Source organism: Stegostoma tigrinum, chromosome 21, assembly GCF_030684315.1.
Source record: "Stegostoma tigrinum isolate sSteTig4 chromosome 21, sSteTig4.hap1, whole genome shotgun sequence".
Lineage (NCBI taxonomy): Eukaryota > Metazoa > Chordata > Chondrichthyes > Orectolobiformes > Stegostomatidae > Stegostoma > Stegostoma tigrinum.
In genome coordinates this window covers 40,491,126-40,504,609 of record NC_081374.1, presented here as the reverse complement: position 1 = coordinate 40,504,609, position 13,484 = coordinate 40,491,126, and the positions used below count along the sequence as shown (strand labels likewise).

The window sequence follows — 13,484 nt, the reverse complement described above, 5'->3', positions numbered from 1 at the left end:
CAATGGGATGGTGGAGAACTGTTGAGTGGATGTGGTGCATGCAGTATTAAGAAATGAAATGCATGAACCTCGATAAGACATGTGCAGGAGCAGACGGGTGGCTATCTGAGTGTGAGGTGGCAGAAGGGAGAAGGTGGCACTTATCCTTGTGTAGGGAAAAGGTCATGGACCTTCTTCCTGCACTGCTGGGCATCACACTTCAGTTGGCCATGTGCAGGTTGTTATCTGGGTCGAGGTACATTTGGGTCTGATGTCACGGCATCCTGTGAAGGTCACATGGCAAAAGGACTGCCTTTCTCTCCAGTGTCCCCTCCACCAGAACTTCCAAATCCCTTCCAGCGAAGTGAGGTATCAGGTTTCTTTTCTGTCACCTTGTGGCACAGTGTGAGGGACAGTTCCTGGCCTTGCATCGTCTAACATAGCTTTTAAACATGGCACCTGCGGCACTAGCACTGGGAGTACCGGGCAGTGGTGAGTGCTCCTGCTCTTGCCCCTTCGGCTTCACCGTTCCTGGAAAAAAAGGTGCATGGGTGCTTAATTAACCAGGCATAGAGTGAGAGGAAAGTCACTTGGAATGGTGGATGGGTGCCATGAGCCTCCCTTTGTAAAGCATGTTAACCTCAAATAGGAATGTTCCATTCCATGTTTGGAAAAACGACCTTCTGCACTTTGCTTCTATTTCCTGCCTCCAGGAAGAGAGTGAAAATCTATCCCTTGTTGCCTGTTAGAAAGGGAAGAGACCCTTTCCTTGCTTGCTCTGTCGCCAATGACAGTCAGAAGTCAATGACACCAGGTTATAGCCCGTCAGGTTTAGCGCTCTGAAAGCTTGTGATCTCAAATAAACCTGTTGGACTATATATCAGTTTAAATTACACAGTTATAACTGTATGTCAGTTTCTAAGCAATCTGCCCTGGTGGATATTGCTTGCATTTGATTAATTAGCTCCTTTCATAATTTGGTGTTTTAAAATTGGAAACAAACATTCCCAGCCATCTTTGGAAATCAAGCATATAAGGAATTTTCCTTGTTATCCTTGGAAAGGGAGCACAGAGTGGCCAACAATAACCTTGAAGTTTTTACAGCTCCATGGGCACCAGACAAGCTGGGCGGTATTATTTGCTATGACATTCCTGGTGCTACTGATTATGTCCCAGCTCCATCAATTCCCGCCCTCCTCTCGCATGGTTTTCTTGATTCTCCCCTCAGGCATCTGCACCTCACCTGGATCCACCTCACCCATCACCTCTGGCACCCAGAGCCCATACCCTGGCATGCCAAGCTCCTTCCTGTGACCATGGCTCCTCAGATACTCCTGCATCTACGGCCATCCCCGATTAGTTCAGTTCACATCTGGCTGCTCCAGATCCACTTCCATCCAAACTCTCCATTTAGCAACCAGCTCACCTTCCCTCCCCCGCCTCCCAACCCCTCTTCACCAGCCCTCAGTCTTGCCAATACCATAAACAGTGCTGCTAATGGTAAGGAAGGTACTGTTTCTGACATGAGCCCAGGACTGAGGTCAGGGTGGTGGAGGTAGAGCAGAGATGGTGATCCAAACAAATGGGAGTGCCAGTGGCATAGGATAGTACCCTAGAGGAACTTTGTGTACTGATGCAGGAAAGACTTTGTCAGTAGCCAATATGGGATTGCCAATGGGAATAGCCTTGGGCTGGATTTTCTGAGGAGTGGCAGTCACAATCAAGTTGCCACTCTGCTCCTACCGTCTGCCTGTACCTGACTGTCTGCCTCTCTTTCATGGTTACATCTGTGCTTGGGTGTCCATGGAGAGAGAGAATGCAATGTGCACCAGTGCAATAGAGGCCTTTAGAGACTGGTGGACTGTACAGGACCTGAGTGTACCATTACCTCAAAGAATATTATTAGGATTTAGTAAGACTTTGTTTCATTTTGCACATTCTGTTAGCTGTTGATTTGCATTTCTGTTACAGTGCCCCTTCAGGAGCTGTTTAGCAGAATTTTGTTAGTTTTAAAAGTGTGTGAGGTTTACAGAGTGCAGCTGTCTGAACTAAAGCTCTCACTCAACCCGTTAATTTGAACTTGGTTTGAGTAGAGTTATGTTTTAGAGTATAATATCGCATGAGGATTTGAAATGCGGCTGGAAAATTCTGCGTGGCCAGTACGAGAGCAAGACTCTCCAGGACACACCTTCTCCATGAAAGTCAGTTCTGGGGTTAAAGGTTAGCAGGCTGAGAAGGAAAATCAATGGAAGCAAACCCTTGGGAGCTAAGGATCACTTTGGACTGGCATTGGGAGAGTTGGATATCCACCTAAAGAACAGTGAAAAGTATGATTGTGAAGTAGGATTCTGAGTTGTATGAGAAAAGGAAAATGCTTTGCTCAGCAGTTTAAACTAAAGCTGTCTACAACAGTTCTGTTTAGTCAATGTTGCTCCTACTTGGCTTAAAGTTGTAAAACATAACATCTTGTCATGACATTCTTTCAACTATTAACTGGAACTTCGAGTCTCTCTTTTTAAAAGTGATTGTGTTGGGTTCTATGCAAATTGTAACAAATGTCACTCTGTATTTCTTCAGAGGAAGGGATTATTTTAAAGGGCCACAATTTCACATGAGCCTTTTATTGCAGCTACCTGACAGTCTGTTCCATTGTTCAAACAGTTTAACACTAACCTGAGATCTCAGCTCAGTTGGATGGACAGTTTGGATACAGAGTGATGCTGACTGGTTCAGGTTACTGTGAAGACCCTACTTTCTCGAGCTTCATTCTTTATCTGTGGTGTGGTAACAATGACCAATCATCTCTCCTAATGAGAGGGTGGAACTAAAGTGACTTTACACCATGTCCCTTGCCTGTAACAGCCTCCCATCTTCTCCAATTACCGAAATACTGGAATTGACAATTTTTCAACTTGATTATATGAAGGGTTCAGAAAAGATTTACAAGGATGTCACCAGGGTTGGAGACTTTGAGCTATAGGGAGAGGCTGAATAGGCTGGGGCTATTTTCCTTGGAGTATCGGTGACTGAGGGGTGATCTTAGAGAGGTTTGTAAAATCATGAAGGGCATGAATAGCCAAGGTCTTTTACCCAGGGCAGGAGAGCCCAAAACTAGAGGGCAGAGGTTTAAGGTGAGAGGGGAAAGATTTAAAAGGGAACTAAGGGGTGACTTATTCACACAGAGGGTGGTGCGTGTATGGAATGAGCTGCCAGAGGAAGTGGTAGAAGCTGGTACAATTACTCCATTTAAAAGGCATCTGAATAGGTATATAAATAGGAAGAAGTTAGAGAGACATGGACCAAATGCTGGCAAATGGGACTAGACTAATTTAGGATATCTGGTCAGCATGTATGTGTTGGACCAAATGGTCTGCTTCTGTGCTGTAAAACTCTATGACTGTATGACTCTCTGGGGAAAAGGCAGGAAAGCAAACATGAGGAATGACAGATAACAAAGTGTTGAGCTGCTGAACACAGCAGGCCAAGCAGCATCAGAGGAGCACAAAAGCTGACAGAAGGGTCTCGGCCCGAAATGTCAGCTTTTGTGCTCCTCACATTCTCCAGCACCTGCAGTTCCTCTTATCCGTGAGGAATAACAGATCGGCTAAATCGTATTGACTGGAGGACCAGGCTTGAAGGGCCTGATAATCTTTTCCCAAACCAAGTAAAGAAGTACATCCTCACCACTGCAGTAGACTGTCATCCTTGAAATCTGTTCTCAAGTGTTCTCTGGTGTCTGTTCTCTGGAATGGACCTTGATCATAGAACCTTAAACTCAGAAGCAAGGGCCCATCCAGCTGTGTCACAGCATAGAACCCTCTCGCTTCCTCTGTTCTGGAAGTGAGTTATTTTATAAAACTAAGTTGTGTTTCTTGAAGTGAGCAATCTTTGTTTGATGCCGCTGTGCATACATTTTTACAATCTGGGATAAATTTTTGGTAAGGTGCCACATCAAAGGACATGACGGAAAAATAAAAGTTCAGCACATGAGGCCTTTTGTAAGTCAGCTAACAGAAAATAGAAAGTAGACATGAATGATTCTGCTTGATAAGACATCATGTGTGGTATGCCACAGGGATCTGCGCTGAGGCCTCAATATTTTACAGTTTATATCAATAACTTGGATGCTGTGATTAAACATATGCTAGCTATATTCGCTAATGAAGCAAAGAAGGGCCAGAAAGTAAATTGTGAAGAGGACATAAGGAAGCTACAAGAGCTTAGGGGAACTAAGGGCCTAGTGGGATTTTGCGAGGCCAATAATTCAGAGACCCCTGGTAATGTTCTGGGGATTAGATTTGAATCATGCTGTGGTAGATGGTGCAAGTTAAGTTCAATAAATATGTGAAATTAACTCTCTACAGGTAACTATGAGCCCGTTGTCGATCATCAAGAAAAACCCAGCTGGTTCATTCATCTCCTTTAGCGAAGGAAACTGCCATCCCTACCTGGTCTGGCCTACATGTGACTCCAGATCCACAGCAATGTGGTTGACTCTTAAGGCAGTTCAGGATGGGTGATAGATACTGGTCTGACCAGTGACGCCCATGTCCTGTGAATGATCTTTAAAAGAATATATAAATGGCTTGAAAATGTAATTGAATAATTGAAAAATCTGGCAAATGGAATCTAATTTGGGAAAATGTGTGATTATCCATTTTGGGAGGAAGAATAAAAACGAATCAAATGATTTAAGTGGTGAGAAATCACGGAGAGCTGAGACCCAGAGGAATCTAAATGTCTGAGTGTGTGAATTTTGCAGGTGTTGCAAGTAATTGGGAAAGCAAGATTAGGGGGTAATTCTTCAGTTATGTAGAATCAACATCTACAGTAATTTGTACAGTAATCTTTTTATTTGAGAGAATTGTAAATACATTGGAAGCAATTCAGAGAAGACTTATCAGTGCAATACCAGGAAAGGGTGGGTTGCCTTGTGAGGAAATGTTGGACAGGCTGGCCTGATGTCCACTAACATTTAGAACAATAGGAGATGACTTGATTGAAACATGTAAGATCTTGAAGGGTCTTGAGAAGGTATATCTAGAAACAATGATGCACTGTGGGAGAATCTGGAACTAGTGGTCAAAACTAGTGGTCACTGTATAACCATGAAAGTTCATCCATTTAAGACAGTGACAAAGGGAAATATTTCCTCACAGTGAGATGCAAGTCTATGGAATTCTCTTTCTCAAAAGTCAGTGGAAGTAGTGTCCTTGAACATTTTTAAAGCAGAGATAGATTCTTAATAAGGAAGGGGGTGAAAGTTCATCAGAGCCAAGTGGAAGTGTGGAGTAATAAGTTCAGCTAGGATCTTACTGAATTGTGGAACAATCTCAATAGCCCAGGTGCCCAATTCCAACCTCTAATTTGTACGTACGTGTGTTAAAGTTTGCCTGAAGTTTGACACGTCATGTCATTTATGTGACTAAATTTTCCAGGAAAGATTGACTCGATGAAAAACTGGTTGTAGCCACCAACTTCAAAAGATGCCCAAGCATGCTGAGTCTAGTTGCATCTTGTGATAAAAATAGAGCATCTAGTGAACACTTTTGTCTGCAATATTTTAGGACTTACATTAAGTGCATTATTCTTCCTGCAGCATGCTTGCACTTGCTGTGATTACATGTTGATAATATATTAGCAAATGATCATCTGAATCAGGAAGACAAATTTCATGGCTCAGAATGTTGATATCCTGTCATCTAGCAGCATTGACAATGTTACACTGGAGGTCGCCGAAAGCTTTGCATACTTCAGCTCTGCAATCACCAGAATCTGTTAGCTCTTGCTGAAGTCAACATGTGCATTATAAAAATTGCAATCGCAGAGTAATAGTGTGGAACTGCAGGAATGCAAGGGGAGGTCAAGTTCTTGTTTTTCTGTCAATAACATCCAGATGAAGGATGGTTTTCGTTCTCCAAGAAAAAAGCGATGTTAGTCATACATAGGTATCTGTTCCTCATGTGTAGAAGCTTGTTCCATTGCAGTATTGATCTGGCCTCCAAGGTCTGTTCTGAGGCCTGAATATAAATGTCAGTTTGGCAATGATTTGTTTTGATGCTAGGTATGTTCTTCTGATTGGTACATCTTTTGAGACATGACCTCTTCTCCTCAGTGCATACATTATTGGTGTAAGGCTCAGCAGCTTTGTCTTTGCTGATACACCACACCAGTGAGAAAATTTTGGAACATTAGATTGCTTAGGGTTTCACATTAAAGTGGTCAAATTGGTATATTGTTCAGATGAGAGGTCTGTCTCATCTTGTCCGATAGGCTAATATGCTTTAGGTAGTCAACACTTTCTGTAGAATGCTTTGCACTAAATGAAACTTGTGCTGAATAATGTTTCTTGAACTGATATTCGCACAGCTTGTTCTAGAGTTAGATCCTACTTTGATTTTTCGGAGTTGGTGAATAATTTAAAATATCAAACACAATTCTGTCACAAATGATCTGTTGCTGTAAGTTTCTATATCCACATAGTACAGGATGTACATATAGATCACTAATAAAGCCATCTGCAGACCTTCTCCTGAGTTGGTATCTTCCACTGAAGTGTGATCTCATTAGTGTCTATTTGTTCTTGCAGTGAAATTTGTTCAAAAGTTGTTACAATGTTGTCAAATATAATTTGTTTTTTTTCTCATTGATCTGCTGCCTAGGTAACACAAGATCTATGTTTTTCTCATATTATGTGGCTAACCTGTTCTGTATTTGACCTGGTGTCTAATTCTGAAGCTGCTTAACATTTTAAGAATTGAATTTTCCACAATTCACAATTGGCTAATCTGTCAAATGAATTCAATAAATTAAATTTATCTGGTGGAATATTCAGTATGGTGAATTTTGTTGCATTGGCTGATTTATTGTTAGGCACTTGAAATTGTTGATTTATTTTCTTGATTTGAATAATGATTGTTAGGATTTAATATTACATTGATCTAGTGCGCAAATTTGTTAAAGACGATAACATATTATGCTAAGACGCGTGAAGTAGCATGATGTGGAATACAGCTCAGAAATGATCAGCGTGCAAGATTCTATGAGAAGTGAAGGTAAACATTTCATCATTTGTAATTATAGTGTTATTGTTTTGTACATAAATGTAATTACATTGACTGTGCAAATATATTTGGGGAGAGGAGTTTGGACTTCAGTGTAATTTCACTTTGGCTTCTAGTTCAAAATAGACAACAATGAATTGGCAACCCAATTTGCAAGTAATGCAAGAAAAAAGTCAGATGGATCTCTGAAAAAAAAACCCAACAGAACACCGAAGTGGAAGAATTACCCTTTCATGTCCAATATGCATTTATAACATGAATATTCAATCATAATCACAAATACATTTTATCTGAAGGATAAGTGTTAGCCAAGATACCACTATAAGAAGTATGGTGGACTGGATTGGCTTGCTTCTACATTGGAGCAAACCATTACCAGCCTTAAACTTCTTCATCGTATTGCTATGAGATACTTTGTATCTACCCAAGAGGGCAGACAGAGCCATTGCCTTGTCTTCTTATGACGATACTGTGACTTTAAGATGTTTATTTTGAACTGGTTTCGTTTAGAGAGAGACAGGGAGACAATTACGAAGCAGTCCATGAGAAGAGAAACAACTTGAAGCTTTGGGGTTTTTTTTAAAGTTGGAAGCAGTCTGAGTGGATGTGGTCAAGCTCTCACAGATCCAGGATTTTTAGTTAGTTCTCAGCAGTTTTTGCTGGGCTCTCAGCAGGACTGGAAGGCAGTGAATCTCTCTGGGCTGCTTCACTCTCTCTCTCTTCCTCTCTCTCCTTCTCTTTCTCCACACACCCCCCTCCCCCGACTCTCTCTCTCTCTCTTCCCCACCAACCCCCTCAGAGTTATCTTTTGATGTTCTTTCCTCCTGAATTGCAGAGCTGAATGTGAGACAGAGATAGTAGGAGCTGCAGATGCTGGAGAACCTGAGATGACAAGGTGTAGAGGTGGATGAACACAGCAGGCCAAGCAGCATTAGTGGAGCAGGAAAACTAACGTTTCGGGCCTAGACCCTTCTTCAGAAATGGGGGCTGGGAAGGAGGTCCTGAAATATATAGGGAGAGGGGGAGGCAGATAAAAGATGGGTTGAGGAGAAGATAGGAGGAGACAGACAGGTCAAAGAGGTGGGGGTGGAGCCAGTAAAGGTGTTGTAGGTGGGGAGTTAGGGAGGAGTTAGGTCAGTCCAGGGAGGATGGACAGGTCAAGGGGGTGGGATGAGGTTTATAGGTAGGGTATGGGGGTGGGGCTTGAGGTGGGAGGAGGGGATAGGTGAGAGGAAGGACAGGTTAGGGAGGTGGCGACAAGCTGGGCTGGTTTTGGGATGCATTCGGGAGAGGGGAGATTTTGAAGCTTGTGAAGTCCACATTGATACCATTGGGCTGCAGGGTTCCCAAGTGAAATAGTAGTTGCAATCTGTTTTCTGAGCTTGCCTTTAGCCAAGGGTGTGTCTATGGGATGTTACTATATTGGAACAGTCATTATTTAGTTGTGAAATGATCTATTATTCTGTTAGATTTTCCAGTACAGTTCTTCCAAGTTCCTCTTTCTTTTGTTGTACTTTAGCTGCAATATTTGAATAAATTGTGTTTTGCTTAATGTTAAATGGTTTGACCAACTGAACTGCATCTAGGCTACCTTTTAATATATTTTGAGGGGGTCTGGTCTGGTCCATAACAGTCTCATCTGATAAATAGCAGTATAAAACAAAGGAGTTATCTATAGGAAACGCAGGAGCAGAAGAGCAAGGAGGCACATGTTCAAGAAACACCTAAGGTGGAAGAATGAGTTGACAAGGTTATGAATGAGGCAGAATTTGAAACCTAGGTTCAGAAGTTGAGACGTTTGTTGAAAAAGCAAGGAAGCTATGGTGAAGCTTTATAAAACTCTGCTTTGGCTGTACCTGGAATTTTCTAGCTTCTTCTGGACACTGCACTTTAGGAAGGATGCGAAGGCATGGGGATGGGTGCAGAGATGAACAAGGAAAGTCTCGAGGATGAGGGACATCACTTATGTGGGTTGGTTGGAAGAGCTGAGGTGAGACTTCTTTACAGAAGAGGAGGTTTATCGGAGATTTTCAAAATCATGAGGGGGCTAAACGGTAGACAGTGGAAAACCCTGATCCTGCTTGAAGGGTTGAGATAAAAAGGGCTCCAGGAACAGGCGACGTGAGGAAAATCATTTTGTGCAGCGGGTGGTAAGGATCTGGAATGCACTTCTTGAGTGATGGAGGCAGAATGGGTCCAGCTGGCTTGTTTTTACAGGGAGCTGGCACAACGCTGACTGGCTGAATGGCCGCCTTCTGTGAGCTAACTGTTCAGTGATTTCAACCCTGGAAGTGCAGGGATCCCAGACACTTTGTGGAAGTGCACTGAACTGTGAAAACCTGATTTGTATCATGGATAGGCAGCATTACATGTCTTCGCGGCTTTCTAGCTACATGTCAGACAATTGCTATGGTTCACAAACCGCTTTGCTGCTCTGTTTCATTGTCTGGATGTAACCCATCTGTTGGTGCAATGACAAGGCAAGCCAGGTGTGCTTATCAGCACCTTTCATTCATTGCAGAATTTCTCAGCACAATTTGTGGAATGCAATTACTTTTCGCTCAGGGGAGTGGTGATATTGTCGGAACCGAAGGCTATAATGTATAGTGCATTCCGTTTCGAAGCCAAGTTATTGGATTAAAGTGGTTGAGCCCTATACTAATGCATTCTCTCTCTCTCTAGTAATCTATCCAGCTTCATGTTTTGATCTTTATTCCATTTTTAAATTTGTCTGTATCTCCATCTTATCTATTCTGTATTCAGCAGCGATATTGTGCTATGTAGCAGTGTATTACAGCCTCCTACTGTAGCTCCTAAAGAGCTGAATCTTTGCCAAAAAATTATTAAATCCATGTTGTATCATGGGACCTAATCAGTTGTCTCACTGCTATTTGCCAAACGCATCTCATTAATTACTATCCTACCTATGGCGTTCCTCACGTTCGATTCTAACCCCAGTCTTACCATTGGCCATTCCCAGAACAACTTGTCGCTGAGTGGAATTTTCCAAAATATCAACATCCCTTGCAGCCGCACCATCTTTGAAAGATTGCTGTCAGCAATCTGCCCCTTGCCCCTCACTGTCAAAGAAGTGGGCGCATATCTGTCATTGGTGGCACTGGCTTATATATACAACCCCATTCTCCTAGCCTCGTCACTGTTTAACCATCAGGCCACACACTTCACTCATCCTGAAACATATCCTGCCTAAGCACTCTGACCCTGAGTCTGTGCTACTCAGACCCCACTGTGGACCCAGAATGTGTCTTTGCCTCGTAGGGGAGCATCACATGCAGGCTAAACAACAATACAAGTTTTTATGGCAAAACTGAACAAATGAAGCCAATAGAGGTTGAAATTCTGCCCATAATGTAAGCCACCTTCTGGCATAATGACCAATGACTATTTTACAGTCTGCACCCAGTTCCCATCTGTTGGAAATGGGCTTTATTTAATTTCTGTCTGGCTTACAGTATCCAATGCACCTGAATTCTGTCATGGACAAAGAAAGTTTTCTCTTCCCAGTGTCCATCTGTTCCTCCTTGGAAAGCTGCCCCTATTCCCCCAGTTCCTCAGCATCCAGCATATCGCCTCATCGTCTGCTCCAATTGTGCAGGATACAACATGTCAGGATGATGCCTTACACTCTGCCTGGACTATGCTGGAGCGTCCCCTCAGACCGCTCCAAGCAGCAGAACCACATCTTCAGGAGCCTCATTGTCTGCTCCACCACAGCCCTGGTTGAAGCCTAGGCACACCCCAATCTGTCAGGGGGGTATGCAGTGGTATCGTATGCCATGGGCACAGTGGGTGCCCCTCATCCCCATCAACCAGCTTTCTGAGGCACTAGGTACATGACATAGCTTCCACAGCTCCCACAGCAAACAAGATACTGGGCGCACACCTCCAGCAAGTGGGAATGGTGACCATACACCACCTGGACATTAATGGAATGGAGCCCTTCTTGTTGATAAATTCTGCAGCATTGTGATGCCACCCTGTCAGTGCCATGCATACTGGCATTGGTCACCTGCCCCTGGGGAAACCCAACTATGTTTCTGAATTCTACTGCCTGCCATTGGGGGATCCCAGCTATGTTTCTGAATCCTACCGCCTGGGCTATAAGCACTGACCATGTCCCCAGGGAATGAATTGAACCAGAGTGATCCTGCAAAAATGGCATTGGGCATTGTCCTGATGTAGTTGTGGAGCATGACTAAGAGAGCCCACACAGGTCAGTCATTACTCCCTGGAAAGGAGCCAGTTGCAGAGAAGGTTAAAGCAGCTGGCACATTCCCAGCCACCAGGAGAAGTTAGCCCCCCCACTCTTTCTGCCCTCAGGTCCTGCCTGGCATCTGGCACGCAGTCCCATTAGTGTCCCAGGGCATACAGAGCCTGCGTCAGCACTGTACCTCACTCACCTTCAGGAAATGTAATCCAGCCTGGAAAGCTCTAAGCTTCCCGTGGAGTCACACACATCCTGATGGGCCGTGTGGCAGTGACCTTTCCCCGAGCTCCTCCTCAGGGACCTGCTGCTGCTCCTGGGATGACTAGCAGCTCTACTCCTGCTGCGGCCATCTTGCCCTTCTCAGGAAAGCAGCCACAATGACCAACCTGTCACCAGCAGGCAAACCCAAGACTCTTGGTGAATTTCACATCTGTTGGGAACACAAGGAGTGGAAGGGATTCTTGGGTATCAGAAGAGTAAACGATGATTTTCCCTGAGGATGAGGGTTGCATGCATTCCTCCAGACAGAGCTTCACCCCAATAACCAAGGGCCATGTCTCCATCTTTCATTTGGCTTCAGACTCACTGTGTGCAGTTACCTGGTGAAGATTCTGCAGTAGGTGCATGACAAACGCACTCCACCAAAAAAAAATGCAGTGCCTTCTGTGCTCCTAAATCCTTCCCATCCCATACCCACATCAATCATTCAACTTTTCATTGCATTCTGTGCAGATCATCACTGAACTGACAAAACAGATGATGGCGTGATGATCTCTGCCTCCCACAACACCCTTGGATGTTACATCAATACTGGTTTGCCTTTGACCAGCATTTTCCTATTTTTAGGTCATTGCTGCTGACTTTAGCATCATTGAGATGACAATGATCATTTTGCAAGTGCCAATGGGTATGGTGCAAATTGTCTTTGACCAGCTCTTGACTCCAAAGCACCTTCACTCTGCATGCACTGCAAATGGGTACCTGTATGATTGATTGCAACATAAATATAGCTACTGTTTTAAAATGGCTGTTTCAAGTATTTGTTGCTTTGGCATCCAGCAAATTGACACTGTGCCCACCTTGGGCATTGTCCCAGTCATTTTACAGAGACCCACTACACTGAAGATGACCTCCAGTTGTCCTCCCTGGCTCCTGAATGGTGGCATTGCACCTTAAAGATGCCACCCTATGCAGACCATGGTGGTTGTCAGTACCCAGCCATTGTCTGCCATGCCCCGATGCTGTTCCACAAACTCCCATATACCTGGCATTCCCAGCAGGTGGTTTGTTTACTGCGAGGTTGATGTACTGCGAGGTGGTTCCCCCCTGAGCCCCAATAAACCCCTCCTGACCAGCAGCCCTTTGTAAAGAGCTCCTCAAAATGGGAGCATTGATGGATCTCTTTATTTCTCGTCCTGGTTGAAACGCCAATGCACTAAAAAGCATGCCATCCTAGTAAATCTCCTCTGCACCCTTTCCAAAGCTTCCACATCCTTCTTATAATGCGGTGACCAGAACTGTACGCAATACTCCAAGTGCGGCCGCACCAGAGTTTTGTACAGCTTCACCATAACCTCTTGGTTCTGGAACTCAATCCCTCTACTAATAAAAGCTAAAACACTGTATGCCTTCTTAACAGCCCTGTCAACCTGGGTGGCAACTTTCAAGGATCTGTGTACATGGACACCGAGATCTCTCTGCTCATCTACACTACCAAGAATCTTACCATTAGCCCTGTACTTTGCCTTCCGGTTACTCCTACCAAAGTGCATCACCTCACACTTGTCTGCATTAAACTCCATTTGCCACCTCTCAGCCTAGCTCTGCAGCTGATCTATGTCACTCTGCAACCTACAGCATCCTTCATCATTGTCCACAACTCCACCGACCTTAGTGTCGTCTGCAAATTTACTAACTCATCCTTCTACGCCCTCATCCAGGTTATTTATAAAAATGACAAACAGCAGTGGACCCAACACCGACCCTTATGGTACACCACTAGCAACTGGTCTCCAGGATGAACATTTCCCATCAACTACCACCCTCTGTCTTCTTTCAGCAAGCCAATTTCCGATCCAAACTGCTATATCTCCCACAATTCCATTCCTCCGTATTTTGTACAATAGCCTACTGTGCTTTCTGAGTGGCCTGTAAATCTATCAGAGAGGTGCCAGGACTGTTGTGAGGAACTGGAAAATGCCAGATGTCAATGT

The 13,484-nt window shown here is 44.0% G+C and overlaps 1 protein-coding gene across 1 annotated transcript in view; it reads left to right on the top strand.

Annotated features, from left to right (window-relative positions):
• The window catches only part of LOC125462695 (synaptotagmin-6-like), a 275,426-nt gene that overhangs the window by 195,812 nt on the left and 66,130 nt on the right, over positions 1-13,484 (top strand). The window lies entirely within an intron of this gene.